Source organism: Gigantopelta aegis, chromosome 11 (genome assembly GCF_016097555.1).
Source record: "Gigantopelta aegis isolate Gae_Host chromosome 11, Gae_host_genome, whole genome shotgun sequence".
NCBI lineage: Eukaryota > Metazoa > Mollusca > Gastropoda > Neomphalida > Peltospiridae > Gigantopelta > Gigantopelta aegis.
The window spans coordinates 6,936,601-6,958,084 of NC_054709.1; the positions used below are offsets into that span (position 1 = coordinate 6,936,601).

The 21,484-nt window shown below is 37.4% G+C and overlaps 1 long non-coding RNA gene across 1 annotated transcript; it reads right to left on the reverse strand.

Moving 5' to 3' along the window:
• Positions 1–815: 815 nt before the first annotated feature.
• Positions 816–1,872, reverse strand: LOC121385603. Its single transcript, XR_005959555.1, has 2 exons — positions 1,325–1,872; positions 816–869 (listed from the first exon to the last, which is right to left on the reverse strand). It is a non-coding gene; the product is annotated as an uncharacterized LOC121385603 (long non-coding RNA).
• Positions 1,873–21,484: the final 19,612 nt, after the last annotated feature.

Here is a 21,484-nt window from a genome sequence, read left to right on the forward strand (position 1 = left end):
CCTTCTTAGCCACAAACTCACTATAAGACTGACCCTGCGTTTTTCTCAACTTGCTATACCGTAAACGATAATCCTCAGGTCGTAATTCATACGCCCTCAACACTGCCGCCTTAACTAGGTCGTACTGACTTGATCGCTCATCACTCATTGAACTATAAGCTACGCTAGCCTTCCCCTAAAACTTAGACACGGCTAACAATGTCCACTTAGACTGCGACCAATTTAGCTGCTTAGCGGCCCGTTCAAAAAGTTGGAAGAACATATCTACCTCCTCGTCATCAAATACCGGCACTGATCTATAAGCCTCCGACATGTTAAACCCATTTCCTACTTCTCGTCTGACTTCTTCAGTATTGAACTTTAACTCATGTTCCACCTTTAATTTTTCTAACTGGAATTATCTATCTCTATCTCTCTCTATCTCTCTCTCACGTTCTTCTCTTTCGTACTCAAGTTTTTTAATAGCTAATTGTTGTTCCACACTTAACTCATTTATCTCTATCTCTGGAAAAATCTCACTGTCTTCCATAACAGGCCTATCACCAAAAACTTCCTGGATACTAATTGTCTCTATATCACCTAAGGTTTTAGCTCATGTTAAATCAGTTTCACGCTCACTCGCGATTTCAACTAACTCGGCCGTACGTGCTCGCTTAATTTCCACTACACTGGGCGTAGGCCTATCCAACAAATTCTTATCCATGTTTAGATATGACGCACTTATTATTAATTAATTTTCTAGTGAACAACGTTGCTACTGTAGCAGTCGGTATTTTGTGCGTGAAGCTAGGTTCAACAAAGTTCACAACACCAGCTACGGGTTAGGGCATCATCTTTTATTCATGTAAACATAATACACAAGACACACCCTGCAAGGATTAAAAACACAAACGTTAACAATATGGTAAAAACAATACAAATATATCCCTATCGAGGTAAAACAAACATTCAGGCATATATTAATGAAACACATTGCAAAACATAGAAAACCGTCATTAATCATTAATTATCATTCTGATGATTATGAATCATCATCCTCTTTATCCTAAATACTGTCATCACGATTATTAATCATGTTAACATACATATATATATATATATATATAATAATCATTTCGTGACCACCAATTATAATCATTGATTATAGCAAAGGGGAGATAATTTATAGTAAATAGGGTTATTTAAATGATTGTAATTATAATTATTATTTGACGTAATAAAGCTTTATCATTAATGAGTTTATGAAAGAAAGGATATAAATTACAAGAGTATATTTAAAATTACAAATATATAAATATTAGACTTAACCTGTAGCTTAACATACCATATGAATTACACGTAGGCATTGTGTTGATATATTCCATAACAACTGGGGAAACCTGCATAAAAATAAATTCATAATATCAATTGTTTAGTATATGGTTTCCATATATCTATTATACATTCAGAACTAAAACATTTAAACTAATTCATTCCAAAACCAATGCTTTGGTGTAGTTCGTCATAAAAACAATTGATTAAACGTAGCTAAATTATTAACTCAGATAAGCTAACAACTAAAACAGAAACTTCACTTAAATCATAAAATATATAGTTTTGACAGCAGAAAACAAAGATGGCTGACATTCATTATGTCACGCCCTGTAATCCATAATAATTAAAAGGCAGATTTATTATTAAATATTATATGTTGAATTATTCATTAATCATTACCAGGAATAGAAAATTAGGCATTTACTATTATTATTTAAGTTTATCTTCTATAACAAATTAATACTAACCTTTAAATTAAACTTCTACTATTTCTCTCTTATCTGAACTTGTTTCTTCAAATACTAAATAATTCTGTCCTGTCTTGTCAGTCCAAAGAAAGCATGCAGATACATTAATTATCCAATGGGAGAGAAAGAGACAAGGGTCAAAGTTTAAAGATAGCTTGGGTGTTTGTATTGTAGCTATGGCTACCAAAAGAGCTCACACTGACTGCACTGATGTGGTCACGCGTGGTTGACCAGCATACACGAACATATCACAGGTACAGGGCAATACTAGAAAAAGGTGATAAAATGTTAATTATAGTGATATGTTGTTCAACCTGTAGTTGTTACAGCCTGAAAATAAACATTAATGAAATACATACTAAATACCATACTTAAAGGTACATACTCCTCTAAGAACCTGAAATTAAACATTAATTACATAAAACCTATATGCTTAAAATACACGTGTACTACATACTTCCCCCCACCGTGAAATGATGTCCTCATCATTTACCTAAAATATGCTGAAGAAGTGCATCATGTACCACAGTTCATTGGGAAGTAGACCCTGGGAAATAAGTGAAGTTACATAATCAGCTCTAGCAACCCAGTCTTGCTGAACTGTTGCTGACATACCATAGTCTTCACTTGTCATCCACCTTGGTTTCCGCCGGTCTCGGTTTGATCTCCTTGGAGCTGGAGAAGGTGGTGAAAGTGAATGTCGAGACGTCTCATCAAGCTCAACTGGATCTGGTTCTGGGAGTTCATCCAAAACATCAGTCGGATTGACGGTCTTCAGGGAAGTCTGGTCAGAGATATTTGGGTTTGAAGAAAGTTCTTCCTGTTCATCCTCTGAACTATTCTCATCAGATCCTTCTTCAGTATCCTGTTCTACCTCATCATCATCATCATCTTCATCTTCCTTATGATCATCATTATCATTATCCTCAGATGGCCCATCAGCTGAATGAGCAGCTGAATCTGACGGATATCCTGATGAAGCAACAGGTATCAGAATAAATTCTTCATCTTCACTCTCTGACCCCGAAAAATGGGTTTGACGTCGTTGTCGTGTCCTTGGAACAGGTGTCGGATTCTGGATGTTCCGTCGTGGCTTAGGTGTAGGTAAGTCGTGACCTAAGATAGCACCTATGGGAAGTAAAAGATTACGATGTAATGTCCTTTTCCTCCCCTCCCCATTCTCTTTACCAACAACAAAAACTGGAATTGAAGGATTGGGTTGGTCAAGGATAACATATACATCGTCTTCCCACTTATCTGCCAACTTATGTCTCCCGTCAAAAGCTACAACTTTAACCAAAACCCTATCAGCTATGGATAAAATAGCAGCTCTGGCTTTATGGTCATAGTACTTCTTTTGACGGGACTGTGACCTCTTGACCTGTTCCGCAGCTAGGTTATAGGCACTCTTCAATCTGTTCTGTAGTGACTTGGTGTACTTCAATACCGACCTTGGCTTGCTTGGTTCAATGTCAAGTCCAAAAGCTAAGTCAACAGGAAGTCTTGGATGCCTGCCAAACATAAGAAAATATGGAGACCAACCAGTGGTTTCATGTCGGGTACAATTGTAAGCATGTACCAGTGGTCCAATATGAGTTTTCCAGTCTTTCTTGGAGTTGGAATCCAAAGTTCCTAGCATATCACAAAGTGTCCTGTTGAACCGTTCGCACATGCCATTGCCCATTGGATGGTAAGGTGTTGTAGATGACTTGTCGATGTTCAACAGGTTACACAGTTCCGTCATAAGTTTTCCAACAAAATTGGCTCCCTTGTCCGAGTGAATTCTCTTTGGAAGGCCGTAGTGGACAACAAAGTTATTGAAAAACAATTCAGCAGTAGTCTTTGCTGACATGTTCTTACTCGGATAAGCCTGTGCATACCGGGTAAAATGGTCTGTCACAACAAGTACATACTGTTGACCTCCTTTGGATGGCTCAAGAGCAAGAAAATCCATGCAGACGAGTTCAAGTGGTTGTGATGTCTCAATACTTACCAGTGGTGCTCTTGATGCAGTTGATGTCTTGCGCTTCACACATCGATCACATGACTCTATATGGTTCTGGACATCTTTCGTCATACCAGGCCAGTAAAATCTCTCCTTTAACAGTGAAAGTGTCCGATCCCTTCCTGGATGACCAACATTGTTGTGAAGACTGTATAATGCTGAGGATCGACTTGCAGAAGGTAACACCAACTGTGCAACTTCATTACCATCATGTTTGGTAATCCTATATAACACTCCATGTCTCAACTGGAAATGGCTGAAGTTCTTCAAGAGTGCTGTTATTTCTCCATTTCCAATATACTGGGTTCTGTCGGGTCTGGTGTTGTTCTGCAGATTTGTAACGACTACTTTCAGATCTGGATCTCTGTTTTGTGACTGTATCCATTCGTTGGCATTCCTGGTACACCTTTCATCGGTTAATTCCACGTCGTGTGTATCAACAACAGCTTCTGACAAACACAAGCTCTCTACATGGTTGGATACATGGACCAAATTGCAGATAGCAGTCACGGATTCCAGGGGTATCTGCTCCATCTGTATTCCATCCTGGTCATTGGGCAACCTAGACAGAACATCTGCATCTGTATTAGCTCTGCCAGGTCTGTACTCAACTGAAAAGTTGTAACAAGCTAAAGAAGCTAACCACCGATGACCTGTAGCATCAAGACGAGCACTTGTCAAAACATAGGTTAACGGGTTATTGTCAGTCATGACCACAAAGTTATGACCATACAAATAATCGTGGAATTTCTCAGAAATTGACCACTTTAGACACAAAAATTCCAACTTATGGGCAGAATAATTCTTTTCAGAAGAATTCAAACCCCTGCTGGCATAAGAAATAACCCTCATCTTACCATCTTGTTTCTGATATAGAACGGCACCAAGTCCATGGTTGCTAGCATCAGTATGCAATTCAAACGGCATGGAATAATCTGGATAGCCCAAAACAGGTGGTGTTGATAAACAGGTTATCAAAGTCCTGAAAGCTTCATCTTGTTGAGAGCCCCATGTCCACGTGGTGCTATGTACGGGCTTCTTGTGTCTGTATTTCCTGGATGCAGTCTTGGGCATCAGCTGTGATAAAGGTCTGGCTATTTTGGAAAAATCCTTGACAAACTTCCGGTAATAACCAGCAAACCCAAGAAACTGTCGTACCTGTTCTGGTGTAGTGGGTGTTGGCCAGTGTTGAATCTTCTCTATCTTTGCTGGGTCTGCTTCAATACCTTGAGCAGAAACGACATGACCAACATACTTTACCTTGCGTTTGAAGAACTTACACTTCTTCGGAGCTAGTTTCAGGCCACATTCAGTAAGTCGCTTGAATACTTGCTGTAGTCTCTCTGTATGCTCCTCAAAAGACTTTGAGAAAACTATCAAATCATCAATATACACCAGACAGATATTCAGATTTAGTCCTTCCAAACACTGTTCCATCAAACGTTGGTAGGTAGCAGGTGCATTTGACAATCCGAATGGCATTCTGTTGTATTCGAAGAAACCTAAAGGCCCGACTGTAAATGCTGTTCTTTTCTTGTGGTTTTCTTCAAGTTCCACCTGGTGATATCCACTCTTCATGTCTAAAACTGAAAAATAAGTGTTACCACCTAAGCAGTCAAGTAACTCTTCAATTCGAGGAAGTGCATAAGAGTCCTTGATGGTTCGGCTGTTGAGCTGGCGGTAGTCTATGCACATCCAAAGAGAACCATCTTTCTTCTTAGCAAGAACAACGTTGGATGCCCAGGGGCTATGTGAAGGTCGGATCACCCCTGCATAAAGAAGATCTCTAAGATGACTTCGGACTTCTTCATACATTGCCGGTGGAATACGTCGATGTCGTTGCTTAAATGGTAAGTCGTATTCCAAGTTAATTTGGTGCTTCACCTGGGTTGTGTGACCAAGATCACTGTCACTCTTCGAAAACAAATCCTGGTACTTCAGAATGACATCAACTCCTTCTTGTACTTGTTCTGTGGAAAGATCGTCAGTGTCAACTTCAACCTGCTCCAAGATACTTTGCGAATCCATTGATTCACCAACCGGCAAATCATGAATAGTAACAGGCTGAAGTTCACACAGTAAAGCTTTGGGAGCAACAACAACAGTGTGGGTGGTGACATTGGATACATGAACCTCAACTTCATCTACATTTGTACAGTTGTAACTCACTACAGTTGGTGTGATGTCCAAATTACCTGTCAAAGTTGAACGTGGGGTTGATTGAAGTATGGCACAAACTCGATGATAATCAATATGTCTGCTCAACTGTCCTTTGATCACTGCAGTGCTGTTACCAGGTATAATGATGTTCTGCAACTCGGCACTCCTGACTAAAGCTAATCGTCCATCATTCTTGATCAGTTCCCTCTCCTGTAGCACAATACTTCTGAAAGCTAAATACCAAGGTGTGTGTAAATCTGCTTTCTGTAAGAATCTGGTCCCATTCGTCGTTCTGCAGTCATCCAAGAAACGAGATAAGATATTCGTACCTAGAAGAACTGGAACTCTTGCGTTGTACCTTGTGTCAGGAACGACTAGGAGTAAACAACACTTTCCTTGATCATCTATTCCACAGCCTGATAATGAAATGTGAACTTTCACAAATCCTGAATATGGTAAGAAATCACCACCAGCACTTTCAATATTCAACAAGTTATCCAAAGGCTCTAGAGGTATGTGTGACAGGTTTTGATCATAAAACGATTTAGACATGATTGAAACATTAGCACCAGTGTCCAACAAAGCACAAACAGAAATATTCTCCACCTGAATATATACTTCATTGGGATCACCAACTAAACCGTCAGGAATCTCCGTGGGGCGCTGACATTCACCTATGGAAGCCCCCTTCCCATAGGCCTGTGATAGTTTAAAGGACGTCTGCGATGATCCAATCTAACACGACATCCATAAGATAAATGGCCGGGATAGCCACATCTCCAACAAACAGGTTCAGTATCAGAGGCAGGATGATCAATCTGAGTTGTCGGTGTTTCCCGTTGAGCTGATGCAGCACGTTGATGATGTTCATCCATGTTCTGTTGGAATCTTCCAAAGGATCTGTCACCTCTACCAGAAAAATCAGTTGACAAATTTTGAAAACCTTGTCCACGGACACGATAATTACTTCTGCCTGTGAAATGGCCACGATGTTCATCACGTGATGACCTCTGATGAAACGGAGCAGCTGTATGTTGACAAACTTGTCCCATGACCCACTGCTGATTCTGTTTCATGTCGGATATCTCGGTGCGCATGTCTCGGATCATAGACTTCAGTTCTGAAACTTCTGAATGTGTGCCATCAGGAGTCGCAGCCATCTTTACTGATGCAGATCTGGTGTTACCCTTTGCTCTCTGTGCCTTGCTTCTATCTAAATCAAACTCAACCTCACGCAAGTAAAGTCTCAACTCATCAAAATCATGAAGAGTCTCATACTTAAAACCTGCTAAACTTTTCAATGATGGATTAAGTCCATCCCACAATCTTGTTATCAACATTTCGTTCTGTTCATAAGAGGAAATGGATTTCTGTTCTGACAACTGAAATAGAAGACGTTCCAGTCGTCTACTCCAAGCAGCGACATCCTCACCCTCACCTTGACTGGAGCTGTAGAATTCGGAAAGAAGAGAAGAAGTACATCTAAGTGTCCCAAAAGCACTTTTCATCTTTCCAAGAAGTTCAGACATGGATGCCTTGGTACCAAGCTTCATCGCCATCATTGCAGCTTCTCCTTTCAGTGACTTCCTTACAGATTGCAAGGTCTGTTCATAGGAATGAGTCCTAGCTTCAATGAGACAATCCACCTCGTATCTCCAGATGTCATATTCAGCATCTTTTCCTGGCTCACCACTAAACAACGGGAGTCTAGGAAAAGACTGGTATGCAACAGGTCCAGGTTTGGTAGTTGAATCAAAGAAATATTTCTCAGTAGATCCTTCCTGTTCCCTCTTGGGTTTATATTGATGTGCTGTCTCGGATAACCATTCTTTAAAATCCTCAGGATTATCGTCTTTTGGAGACATTCCCATTTTCCGAAACAAAGCACTCATATTCTCTAACTCTTCTGAACTCAATTCCATTATGATTACCAGCCAAGTTATATAGAATACAAAAACAAATACTAAGTTTCTGGACAAACAGCAGACAGTAAGTATAGTCAACTCCAGAAAATATCACCAGATTAATTCAACATGTTCATGTTCATAAAACAATGTGAAAAATACAAACAAAATAATTGACTAAGTTCAATTCCACAAAGTATGAAGTAAGTAGATTAAATAAACGAGTGCAACCTATTAACAGCAAAGTACAAAAGCAATATGGCTGAAAATCACACTGAAATCAAAGTAATTTTTGAAAACAAATGAATTATTTCTCAATGCATAAAGTACAACTCATGTGTGGCTGGTTTCGACTCTAAGTCCCCAGTCAATTGCTGAAAAGTAATGCAATCAATAAATTAAAACGTGATAATGTAAATTATCAACAATGCTTAATTTTTAAATCTAATTGATACGTGTAGCTATATTCAATTGCAATCCTGAAATAAAATATTAGAAACAAATCCAAAAAGAAAATGTTAAGTACAGATCACATTGTATGAAGTTACAACTGAAAGTACAGTTATAAAAGGGAAGTTCACAACAGGAAGTTTCAGACCGGAAGCGGAAGTAGAAACCAAGGTAAACAAAGGTTTGAGAATAGACAGGAATGAGAGGTTAGTTGTGCTAAGTCATGTCTTCAGTCCCGTCAACTGTCAAATTCCTACTGCAATTTAACAAGGTAAGTTAAATTACTCTTTATGTATAGATACAATATAGATAACTGTTATACTAATGTTTAGTTAATTTAGTTAATTTACGTAGGCTACCTAAATAGGATTTAAGCGTTTTATTTTAATCAATCACCTGACACTTATTCTGCCATTTGATAATTTAAACCATTACAAAGGAAATCTATGTTAGAAAATGTATATCCAACATTTATAAAAAAAAAAAATGAATGTAGAAAATCTGAATGCAACAACAATATACACTCAGTGGGTTTAAATTTCTGTACAGTAAGGGCAAAAAACTCAACACAATTTAAATTAGCTGTAGTACTGGTACACAAGGTTCAAAAAAAAAAAAAAAAAAAAAAAAAAACAACATTGGAATTTAAAAAAAAAATGAAAATAATTTACAATGTAAAACTCAAAAATGAGTAGAAAAATACAATGAAATAAATTACATTACTGTAGTTCTAGAGCTCTAGGAAAAAATGGGAAAAATACACAAGAGTGAAAGGATAAATAAATAAAATGCACTTACATATCCTTTCCGAATGATGAAAAAAAAAAAACAGTACTGATAACACAGGCGCAAGAGTCACATTAATCAGAGTCTGGTACCACAATAGTTCTGTAGAAACACATTCTTGAAAGTTCTGCACAGAAACAAACGTTGGTTTTCAGTTGTCCAAGATCCCACAGTTTTAGATGAACGTTGTCCCTACGTCGGCTCCAAATGTAGCAGTCGGTATTTTGTGCGTGAAGCTAGGTTCAACAAAGTTCACAACACCAGCTACGGGTTAGGGCATCATCTTTTATTCATGTAAACATAATACACAAGACACACCCTGCAAGGATTAAAAACACAAACGTTAACAATATGGTAAAAACAATACAAATATATCCCTATCGAGGTAAAACAAACATTCAGGCATATATTAATGAAACACATTGCAAATCATAGAAAACCGTCATTAATCATTAATTATCATTCTGATGATTATGAATCATCATCCTCTTTATCCTAAATACTGTCATCACGATTATTAATCATGTTAACATACATGTATATATATATATAATAATCATTTCGTGACCACCAATTATAATCATTGATTATAGCAAAGGGGAGATAATTTATAGTAAATAGGGTTATTTAAATGATTGTAATTATAATTATTATTTGACGTAATAAAGCTTTATCATTAATGAGTTTATGAAAGAAAGGATATAAATTACAAGAGTATATTTAAAATTACAAATATATAAATATTAGACTTAACCTGTAGCTTAACATACCATATGAATTACACGTAGGCATTGTGTTGATATATTCCATAACAACTGGGGAAACCTGCATAAAAATAAATTCATAATATCAATTGTTTAGTATATGGTTTCCATATATCTATTATACATTCAGAACTAAAACATTTAAACTAATTCATTCCAAAACCAATGCTTTGGTGTAGTTCGTCATAAAAACAATTGATTAAACGTAGCTAAATTATTAACTCAGATAAGCTAACAACTAAAACAGAAACTTCACTTAAATCATAAAATATATAGTTTTGACAGCAGAAAACAAAGATGGCTGACATTCATTATGTCACGCCCTGTAATCCATAATAATTAAAAGGCAGATTTATTATTAAATATTATATGTTGAATTATTCATTAATCATTACCAGGAATAGAAAATTAGGCATTTACTATTATTATTTAAGTTTATCTTCTATAACAAATTAATACTAACCTTTTAAATTAAACTTCTACTATTTCTCTCTTATCTGAACTTGTTTCTTCAAATACTAAATAATTCTGTCCTGTCTTGTCAGTCCAAAGAAAGCATGCAGATACATGTGAGTGTTAATTATCCAATGGGAGAGAAAGAGACAAGGGTCAAAGTTTAAAGATAGCTTGGGTGTTTGTATTGTAGCTATGGCTACCAAAAGAGCTCACACTGACTGCACTGATGTGGTCACGCGTGGTTGACCAGCATACACGAACATATCACAGGTACAGGGCAATACTAGAAAAAGGTGATAAAATGTTAATTATAGTGATATGTTGTTCAACCTGTAGTTGTTACAGCCTGAAAATAAACATTAATGAAATACATACTAAATACCATACTTAAAGGTACATACTCCTCTAAGAACCTGAAATTAAACATTAATTACAAAAAATAATTTATACAGCCCCCATTTACAAACAATACTTTTTTTAAATATGCATGTCCCGTTTCAGATCCGGGACGAGCGCCCCAATGTTCTACTCCTGTCACGGGGATCTGATAATACCCATAACTGAATGAAACACGATTGTCCAAATATCTCTCCTAACTGTATATCTATTAGATCTCTCTGTAACAGGCAGTTATACCCGCTGGCTCGTCTAGGTATGATCAGAGATACGATCTTATATAAAGTATATGTAATATAGCACGTTTAGTTGACTAGAAAACACAACAAAAACACAATACACTTTGGAATCTGTATTAACCTACGCTGACAAATGTACTGCCGCAGTAGTTAATTAAAAACAACAAATAATAACAACCCAGAACTGATCACTTAATTAGTTAATCTCTAGGTGTCTAGTTTACACAATATTGTAATCACTTCACCGTGACACAACACCCACACGTGTGATAATTGAGAAACGCTTCCAGGGGAACTTAATTAATAAAGGAATTACAACTCTATTCCTAACTGGTTAATTTTTATTACGTAACTACTGGCCACATGGCCTCCACACCTGCACTAAGTGCATATTGGGATGCACGGTCGCGCCAAGGTATTACGTAACAAGGTGCCCACCTGGGCTAAGTGCATATTAGAACTGTACACGGCCCTCTAAAACAATTAATATCGCCACAGGCGAAAAGAAATTAAGAGCATGTACCGTCAGACCCGCTTTAATACCAAATTATCATTCCATATCAAACGGGTTTTTTACCTGTATATATCTCTCCCTCGTAGCTTTCCGGAGACATCAAGGCGACAGTATCCGAAATATCAAATAGATTTGATACGACGAGTCAACAAACTGTGTATCAGCTGGCTATCTCGTACGCTCCCAAAGGACCAGCCGAAGTTAATGTGTTGGTATTCTGCAGTCACCGGTGTGTCGCTAGCAAGGAAGGTTATATCGACAGCTAATACATATTTCCATGATATTTGTTTGGGCCTTTCATCAAAATTCCATCTGCGTATTGACACACAAATATCAGAGATCATGGAAATGTTACTGATGAAAACCAGCGACAAACGATCTAGCTAGGGTTAGTTTATGCAACAGTTAATTCTACTCTTGCCATTACTCACGTATACATACATATACACATGTATATTTATCATTCATTAAATGCTTTTGTAGGAGATATCGTTGGCAGTATAATTTCCGATATCTCCGCAGTGGATATCGCTTCATATAATCTTGATTGGTCAAATTTTAATCACAAGACAATGTTTTGTTACATCACTTTGTTTGTTTCAGCCCTAAACCTACCATTAGTGACGTCACGCCACTGCCGTCTTGCTTGTTAACGAGTCTACCACTGACATTCAACCCACATTACTGACTGTCGCAAATGAAAAGAATGATAATGGATGATAAAAATAATACCCCCCTCGTGTCTTGTGAAATCATAATTTATCAGCACTCGTTGATAAAAGTATAATTTCCTCAACAAGCCTCGGATTTCATATTTTTATCAACAACTGGTACTGATAAATTATGATATCACAAGACACGAGGGTGGTATCCTCTCTCTCTCTCTCTCTCTCTCTCTCTCTCTCTCTCTCTCTCTCTCTCTCTCTCTCTCTCTCTCTCTCTCTCTCTCTCTCTCTCTCTCTCTCTCTCTCTCTCTCTATATATATATATATATATATGTATATATATATATATATATTATATATATATGGCGTATGCTGAACTATGAAGGGGAGGTTTTATTGTAAGCGATATAATATACGCTTGCAGGATAATATTCACATACTATTTATATGTATATCCAAATACATTTCATGCATGCCTTGCCACATGTGTCATCTACCTAAGTTCACTGTCCCGAAGTATCGCGATATAGCCTCCTCGTGTAGGATATATTCTTATGTTACTTATATCCAGTTACATTTCATAAACACAGGTCGTCTACTTAATTTGACACTTGATATAATCCCTTTCCTACACGCAATATAAACAGAAAGAAATATTTTATTTAACGACGCACTCAACACATTTTATTTACGGTTATATGGCGTCAGACATATGGTTAAGGATTAAACAGATTTTGGGAGGAAACCCGCTGTCGCCACTACATGGGCTACTCTTTCCGATTAGCAGCAAGGAATCTTTCATTTGCGCTTCCCACAGGCAGGATAGCACAAACCATGACCTTAGTTGAACCAGTGATGGATCACTGGTCGGTGCAAGTGGTTTACACCTACCCATTGAGCCTTGCGGAGCACTAACTCAGGATTTGGAGTCGGTATCTGGAATAAACATCCATGCCTCCACTGGGATCCGAAACCAGTACCTACCAGCCTGTAGACCGATGGCCACACACAATATAAGTAATATAACAATTATATCATTATAATTTAATAGTAATGTATACATACATACTCTTGTAGGATATATATATATATATATATATATATATATATATATATATATATATGTCATCTACTAGAGTTGGCAAAGGAAATATTTGTATTTAACGATGCACTCAACACATATTATTTACGGTTATATGGTGTCAGAGATATGGTTCAGGACCACACAGATATTGAGAGAGAAAACCCGCTGTCGCCACTTTATTGGCTACTCTTTTCGATTAGCAGCAAGGGATCTTTTATATGAACCATCCCACAAACAGGGTAGTACATACCACCGTCTTTGATATACCAGTCGTGGTGCACTGGCTGAAATGAAAAATAGCCCAATGGGCACACCGACGGGGATCGATCCCAGACCGACCGCTCATCGAGCGAGCGCATTACGACTGGTCTACGTTCCGCCTCTATAGGTTGGACTATACCAATTAAAATCCCATAGGCGACCATGTTAACGTTTGTGTTTAAAAACACTATATGCAATATATCAACCAAACTGTGACCCATAAATATCAGTACTACAACCCCTACCTCAAAGTATTAACTGCAGAAAATGGTACCTTTCATGGCTCATTTTCGGTATAACCAGATGTTTCTGCAACACCCCTAGTTTCGCACAAAATTTTAGTACTTTTTTTTACAGGTACCCCATACATGTTCCAAGCACAAGGCTACTTGACACGGTGGTACTACATCAAATAAAATTGCATACATTTTTAGCCCAGATGAAACTAATTTTTTTTACAACCAACACACTCACATTTATAACCAATCACAGGACTTGTGGTGTTAACTTCTCTATCAAAAGTTCGGTACACCTCGAACTTCGACCCAGCCGGAAATTAATTGGTATAGTGCAACCTATACTGATAACATACATGTTTCAAAAGGTGGTGAATCATGTGTTTTTATGACAACCAGGATCTGGTGTCTTCTGACATAAACTGACAACCTCACTGAAACTGTTGTTTCTACAGTGCAACCTAATTTAATGTACACCTCACAAAACACATGTATTTTGTACAGTTTTTTACAAATGCAATATGTCATATTTGAAAAAATAATTTTTTTTAAAATAATACTCCTGAAGATATTTATTGTCAGATGTGTGTGTGTGCTCAGCTATATATGTAGAGACAGCATGGCTATTCAGAGTACCTCAACTCCTTAAACTTATTCCATTGAAAACACATGTACTTGACTGACCCCTAGATTATGAAGACCTCAATAGGCACATCAAAGAAATATCAGTATTAAAAAAATACAATGTCTGAGGAAGGAAAAACCAACATGACTGCATTTGTATGAAGTAATGACTTAATGTCCTGCACATCACTGTTGGAAGAAAATCCTGTATGCTGAGTGTGGGCATCTTCAAGTTACCATGTGCGGGAATTTCAAATCCATCAGCTATGCAGATTTTCAAATTGGACCATCAAAAACCATTGGCAGCCACCAATATTCCTGACTATATTTTATGTATATCCTACTGTAGTTGGAGGTTTTAAAAAATTTGTGATATCTGGAATTATCATGCAGCTTTCGCATATTTTTTTTGATTCATTACTAAAAAAACCTGTTTTTAAGTGACATAATTACCCGAACATCTATTTTATTGCATTATTTTCTAATTCAGATCAATACAATATGTATATTGGATGTATTCCTACAATCTGTAATCCAGCATATCATTTAGCTATTAACACTGGATAATACAGCATTAACAATAAAATAAATCATCAAATTACACCAAGGTAGATAATCAAATCTGGAAAAATTGGTTCCAAATCTAGTATACACTTAAAATACACTTCATGGGAGCAAACTAAGTGATTATTTTAAAAAAAGATTCGATCTGGAGACCTAAAGATATGTTTAACAAGCTTATGGTTATGTATAAATGAGAACAGAAGGCACAATAGTGACAAAAAAATTAATTATGGCTTTGGTAAAAAATTTCTTCAAAGTCAAAAAATGTTTCCCCTAAAACTACAAATTTGTCTAAAATATGACTTAGCACCCTATAAATATGCCAAAAGGACAATAAAAATCAAGGTCTTTAAAAAGTTAAGCTATCAGAAGTACACACATGAAACATTAACTATGTTTATAGAAGTTAAAGACATTATCCCAATATTGGCACATGTTATTTTTAATATAAAAATAAATTGCTATTAAAATCTAAGTTCAGACTGCCTAGATATATTAACATATTTAAGAGCAGTTGTATATGGCAAGTCAAACACCATGTAAATAAGAACATTCAAATCTGTATAGTATGAATTATAGGCCAAAACCAACTTTTCCTCAGTGCTAATTTTTGTTCAAACTCCATTCAGAGCTGTGTACAGTAATTATTGTCAAGGTCAAGGTCATTGTGAACTTTGCATGGCCGAGTGACGGCTAATTAATCAAATAGTGTAGTTTAATTTAATTAAATCACAAAAATCATAATCTTTTTTATTATGCACTGAATATGTGCTATAGGTTGGACTATACCAATTAAAATCCCATAGGCGACCATGTTAACGTTTGTGTTTAAAAACACTATATGCAATATATCAACCAAACTGTGACCCATAAATATCAGTACTACAACCCCTACCTCAAAGTATTAACTGCAGAAAATGGTACCTTTCATGGCTCATTTTCGGTATAACCAGATGTTTCTGCAACACCCCTAGTTTCGCACAAAATTTTAGTACTTTTTTTTACAGGTACCCCATACATGTTCCAAGCACAAGGCTACTTGACACGGTGGTACTACATCAAATAAAATTGCATACATTTTTAGCCCAGATGAAACTAATTTTTTTTACAACCAACACACTCACATTTATAACCAATCACAGGACTTGTGGTGTTAACTTCTCTATCAAAAGTTCGGTACACCTCGAACTTCGACCCAGCCGGAAATTAATTGGTATAGTGCAACCTATAACAGAGCTTGACCTTAGTGGTAGCCCAGGGTGTTTTGGCTACCAAATGTCTGCTCGGGCTACCAGATGTCTAAACCTGGTAGTCCACCGGGCTACTATATATTTGTTTTACACGTTCAGTTACTCTACAATCAACATGTACTAGTGTGTATTTCACGATATATTTCTCATGATTTAAAACTACCCTAAAACATGTTTAAATAAAAATATATGATTTTAATATTTTCTCTCATTTTTTTAAAGTATTAAAATTTACTGGAGGCTACCAGATTTTATAACCTTGTAGCCCGGTTGGCTACTGCTGAAAAACGTTACGGTCAAGGCGACTATTACATAATTATAATATAATAGTAATGTATACATACATACATACATACATACATACATGCACACACACACGCATGCACGCTCGCGCACACGCACATTTATACACATGTAAGATATCTTTATTCAATGAACTTCCATGCATGCGGTACATCTACTTGAGTTGGCTGTTCTGGATAAAGATTAGTGATTAGTGAGAGAAAAGTCGCCGACTGAAACACTGGTGGGTGTTTGATCCAAGTGCCGATCATAAAATTCTAAAATAAAAAAAAATAAAAGTTTGAGTTTGTCGAATGTAAATAACGCTGAGCTCCCAAAGGGACCGATATAGGGGTGGGGTTCTTCATTATGATTCCCAGTAAAATTTCGAAATAATATTGCTCAGAGAAAAGTTTCCAGGGCAATTTAGTAGTGTATATTGTGGAGGGGCGGGACGTTGCCCGATGTGCGGTCGGTATACGGTCGATCCCCGTCAGTGGCCCAATGGGCTATTTCTCGTTCCAGCCAGTGCACCACGACTGGTATATCAAAAGCCGTGGTATGTGCTATCCTGTCAGAGTGATGGTGTATACGAAAGATCCGTTGCAACTATTGGAAAAAATGTAGCGGGTTTCCTCTCAAAGACTCTATGTCAAATTTACCAAATGTTTGACATCCAATAGCCGGTGATTAATAAATTAATGTGCTCTAGTGGTGTCGTTAAACAAAAACAAACTTTAAGTTGCATTAAGATGAATTAATGACAAACAAACATTAAAAACTAACCCCCAAATCAAACACACACCAAACACACACACAACAACTTCACCTGGGAACCCCCTCTGGTTGAGCTAATGACACCCCGTGGAATATACTCTACAGACAAATATTATATTGCATTAGACCATGGCGCTGTGTAATCAGGTTAGTGTTAACCTAGTAACATCCTTCTCTTTGATAGATATTCTCCCCTTACTCAGCGCGTCTCATGCAATTCTGTCATTAATTCCAGCCAAACATCCAAAGGTCAGAATTAATGTTATGACTCTTAACAAGGAAGTATGGCGTTAACGATTTACTATCATTGTTTTAGAAACAACAGACAATTCCGTTAAGGGATTCGATCCCACACTAAAACAAAGAGTACTGTCTAGCATGCGAGGTAGGGAATAGCACCTGGCTATGTGGTGATACTGGATAGGTGTTGGAGGGTTTGTTTATCTGTCTGTCTACATACAGAGAGGAATGGAGGGGATAGAAAGAAATAGAGAACATGAGCGCGAGAGAGAAGAGAGAGAGAGAGAGAGAGAGAGAGAGAGAGAGAGAGAGAGAGAGAGAGAGAGAGAGAGAGAGAGAGAGAGAGAGAGAGAGTGAGTGAATGAGACACAGAGAGAGTGAGAGACACAGAGAGAGAGAGGGGGGAGAGAGAGAGAGGGGGGGGGGGGGGGGAGTGGGAGAGAGGGAGTGGAGGAGGGAGACGGACAGAGAGGGAGTCGCCTGCATATAACCTACCAATTAATAGCTGATTTTAAATCCAATTTCCCACAGGTGAGGAATTATGCTCAGGTTTACGCGAGCTGTGATCAGAATATTGAATAGCGGAATCTAAGATCAACTGGATACTTAATGTCGCAGTCTTCGAGGGCGGAGTCCTTAGTGAGAGTTTCAGCCTGATTAGCTAGATTGGACATAGAGAGACTAAAGGCGACGCCACACGATACAAGTGCTTCGCACGAGAAACACCAATTGAGACAAGACAAATTTACGATTTTATCCGAGTCACAAGTTGTTACGCAATCACGTGGGCGCCTTAGCAGAACTATGGAAGGGGAGAGTAGTGAGGGAAACAGATACGAACGGAGAGCGATATAGAAAAAAAAAAGAGAGAGAGAGAGAGAGAGAGAGAGAGAGAGAGAGAGAGAGAGAGAGAGAGAGAGAGAGAGAGAGAGAGAGAGAGAGAGAGAGGCTGAAAGAGAATGGATGAGAGAGAGGGTGAGAGAGACAGACAGACCGAGAGACAGAGAGAGACACACAGAGAGACAGAGAGAGAGAGAGAGAGAGAGAGAGAGAGAGAGAGAGAGAGAGAGTCAGATAGACAGACAGAAAGATAGACAGAGCGAGAGACAGACAGACAGACACAAAGAGAGACACAAAGAGAGACAGAGAGAGGGGGGCGGGGAATGCGAGTAGTTCTTTAACAAAATACCTACGTATTGGCAGAAAACGTTTTTGGCATTTTCAAACAGACAAGTTTTCACATACCACGACCATTGAACTACCAGTCGTGGAACATTACTTATAACTGTAAACAGTCCACCGACTATGATGACTCCTATTGAAGCTGAACTGTGCTTCTACCAATGATATGGATCATGTTATCTGACTGAACTAGTTAACATTAAAGCCTGTTTTGTTTAACGACACCACTAGAGCACATTGATTTATTAACGATCGGCTATTGAATGTCAATCATTTGGCCATTTTGATATATATATATATATATATATATATATATATATATATATATATATATATATATATATATATATATGGTGTGTGTGTGTGTATATATGTATGTATATATGTATATATGTATATATGTATATATATATATATATATATATATATATATATATTATATATATATATATATATATATATATATATATATATGTGTGTGTGTGTGTGTGTGTGTGTGTGTGTGTGTGTGTGTGACGGTACATGCCCTTAATTTTGTTTTCGCCTCTGGCGATATTAATTGTTTTAGAGGGCCGTGTGCAGTCCAATATGCACTTAGCCCAGATGGGCAACTTCTTACGTGATACCTTTGCGCGACGGTCGTCGAGCTTTTCTAATACACACCCAGCGCAGGTGCGGAGGCCATGTGGCCAGTAGTTACGTAATACCTCCGCGAGTGCGGTTTTTACAACCTTGATTTTGGCGACTGGCGACAGAATGTCTGGTCATCTAAGAAAATATACCGACTCTGTGAGAGGTGGAAATATCAGATGATAGGTGAGGTACCGCGTTGTGCCCCCAGGCGATATTCGCTGTCTCTGAGAGTTTTGAATAAATAGCTAGGATTTTAGATATACCGGGGAGAAACATAGGAAGGCTTCCAGAGATCGCTGTCCGTCCGGACAGGTAAATAATTTTTATTTCTGCTCTGTGTATAACCTTGATGTGATTGATGTGACTTTAAATATTTTAATACTGTATTATACCTATATTATTTAGACGGTGCTGCCGGTCATCTGACACAGTAATCTGTAGGCTCACTGTCCTAAATAATTATAAAAAGCTTAGCCAGTCATCCTAGAGGACCTAGGTAAACTGTAGGTTATTGTATTTATTGAGGTAGGTACCAGAATTAATTCTGTGTTACAAGGTTACTGAATGAGTAGTTAAGGGTTAATTAAAAATTAACCAGTTAGGAATAGAGTTGTAATTCCTTTATTTATTAAGTTCTCCTGGAAGCGTTTCTCCATTATCACACATGTGTGTGTTAGCGTTTCTCAATTGTCACACGTGTGGGTGTTGTGTCACGGTGAAGTGATTAGCATATTGTGTAAACTAGACACCTAGAGATTAACTAATTAAGTGATCAGTTCTGGGTTGTTATTATTTGTTGTTGTTAACTAACTACTGCGGCAGTACATTTGTCAGCGTAGGTTAATACAGATTCCAAAGTGTATTGTGTTTTTGTTGTGTTTTCTAGTGAACTAAACGTGCTATATTGCATATACTTTATATAAGATCGTATCTCTGATCATACCTAGACGAGCCACAAGCGGGTATAACTGCCTATTACAGAGAGATCTAATAGATATACAGTTAGGAGAGATATTTGGACAATCGTGTTTCATTCAGTATATAGTCTTACAGAGGATGCCCGCTACATTTTTCCATCAGTAGCAAGGACTATTTGTAAAGCACTATTCCACAGACAGGATAACACATACCACGGCGTTTGGAACGAAAAATAGCCCAAATGGACCCACCGACTGTTGAATGAAAGAGAGGTAGAAGTAATATATTAAAATAAACAAGAGTCACTACTCGAAAAAACACAGATTAACTCTTTAAATGTTGACTGGTTTAAAAATAAGAAAGAAAAAAGGATTAAACAAGTATCACTGACTTCTCCCAAAGAAGTCTACTACGTCAGGCTCTTGGTCGTGGAATTCGCAATTCATCATGTCTAATGGATACGTTATATGATTAGAGGTCAATCCAATCTCACCGTCGTATTTGCGATAGAATGAAAAGTAATTTTCTCCCATAAAACATACATTTTAGAAAATAATCAATCATGCATTGAACCGTGTGTTGGCGAAATTGAGGATTGAGAAAAATTAACGAAATGTGCATTGTTAACTGTGAATTGTTTTAGAGAGTCATTTCAAATTCATAACGCTCTTTGCGGGAGAAATGAAAAAAGAAAAGAAAAAAAGACGAAGATAATCGGCCGTCATGTTTTGTAATGACTAAAATGAGTAATGATGATATTTCTCGTATTATTGTCGCATTCGGTGTAAATTATGAGTGAGAGTTCGCAGTGAATGCCGAAATTTCGATAGAAATAAATGAAAGAGATGACTATGTTGAATGAATGAATGACTGTTTAACGACAGCCCAGCACAAAAATACACATCTGTGATTGGGTGTCTGTCACGGGGATCCTATAATACCCGTAACTGAATGAAACACGGTTATCAAAATACCTCTCCTAACTGTATATCTATTAGATCTCTCTGTAACAGGCAGTTATACCCGCTGTGGCTCGTCTCTAGGTATGATCAGAGATAAGATCTTATACAAAGTAAATATTATTATAGCACGTTTAGTTCACTAGAAAACACAACACAAACACAATACACTTTGGAATCTGTATTAACCTACGCTGACAAATGAACTGCCGCGGTAGTTAATTAATAACAACAATAATAACCACCCAGAACTGATCACTTAATTAGTTAATCTCTAGGTGTCTAGTTTACACAATATGCTAATCACTTCACCGTGACACAACACCTACACGTGTGATAATTGAGAAACGCTAA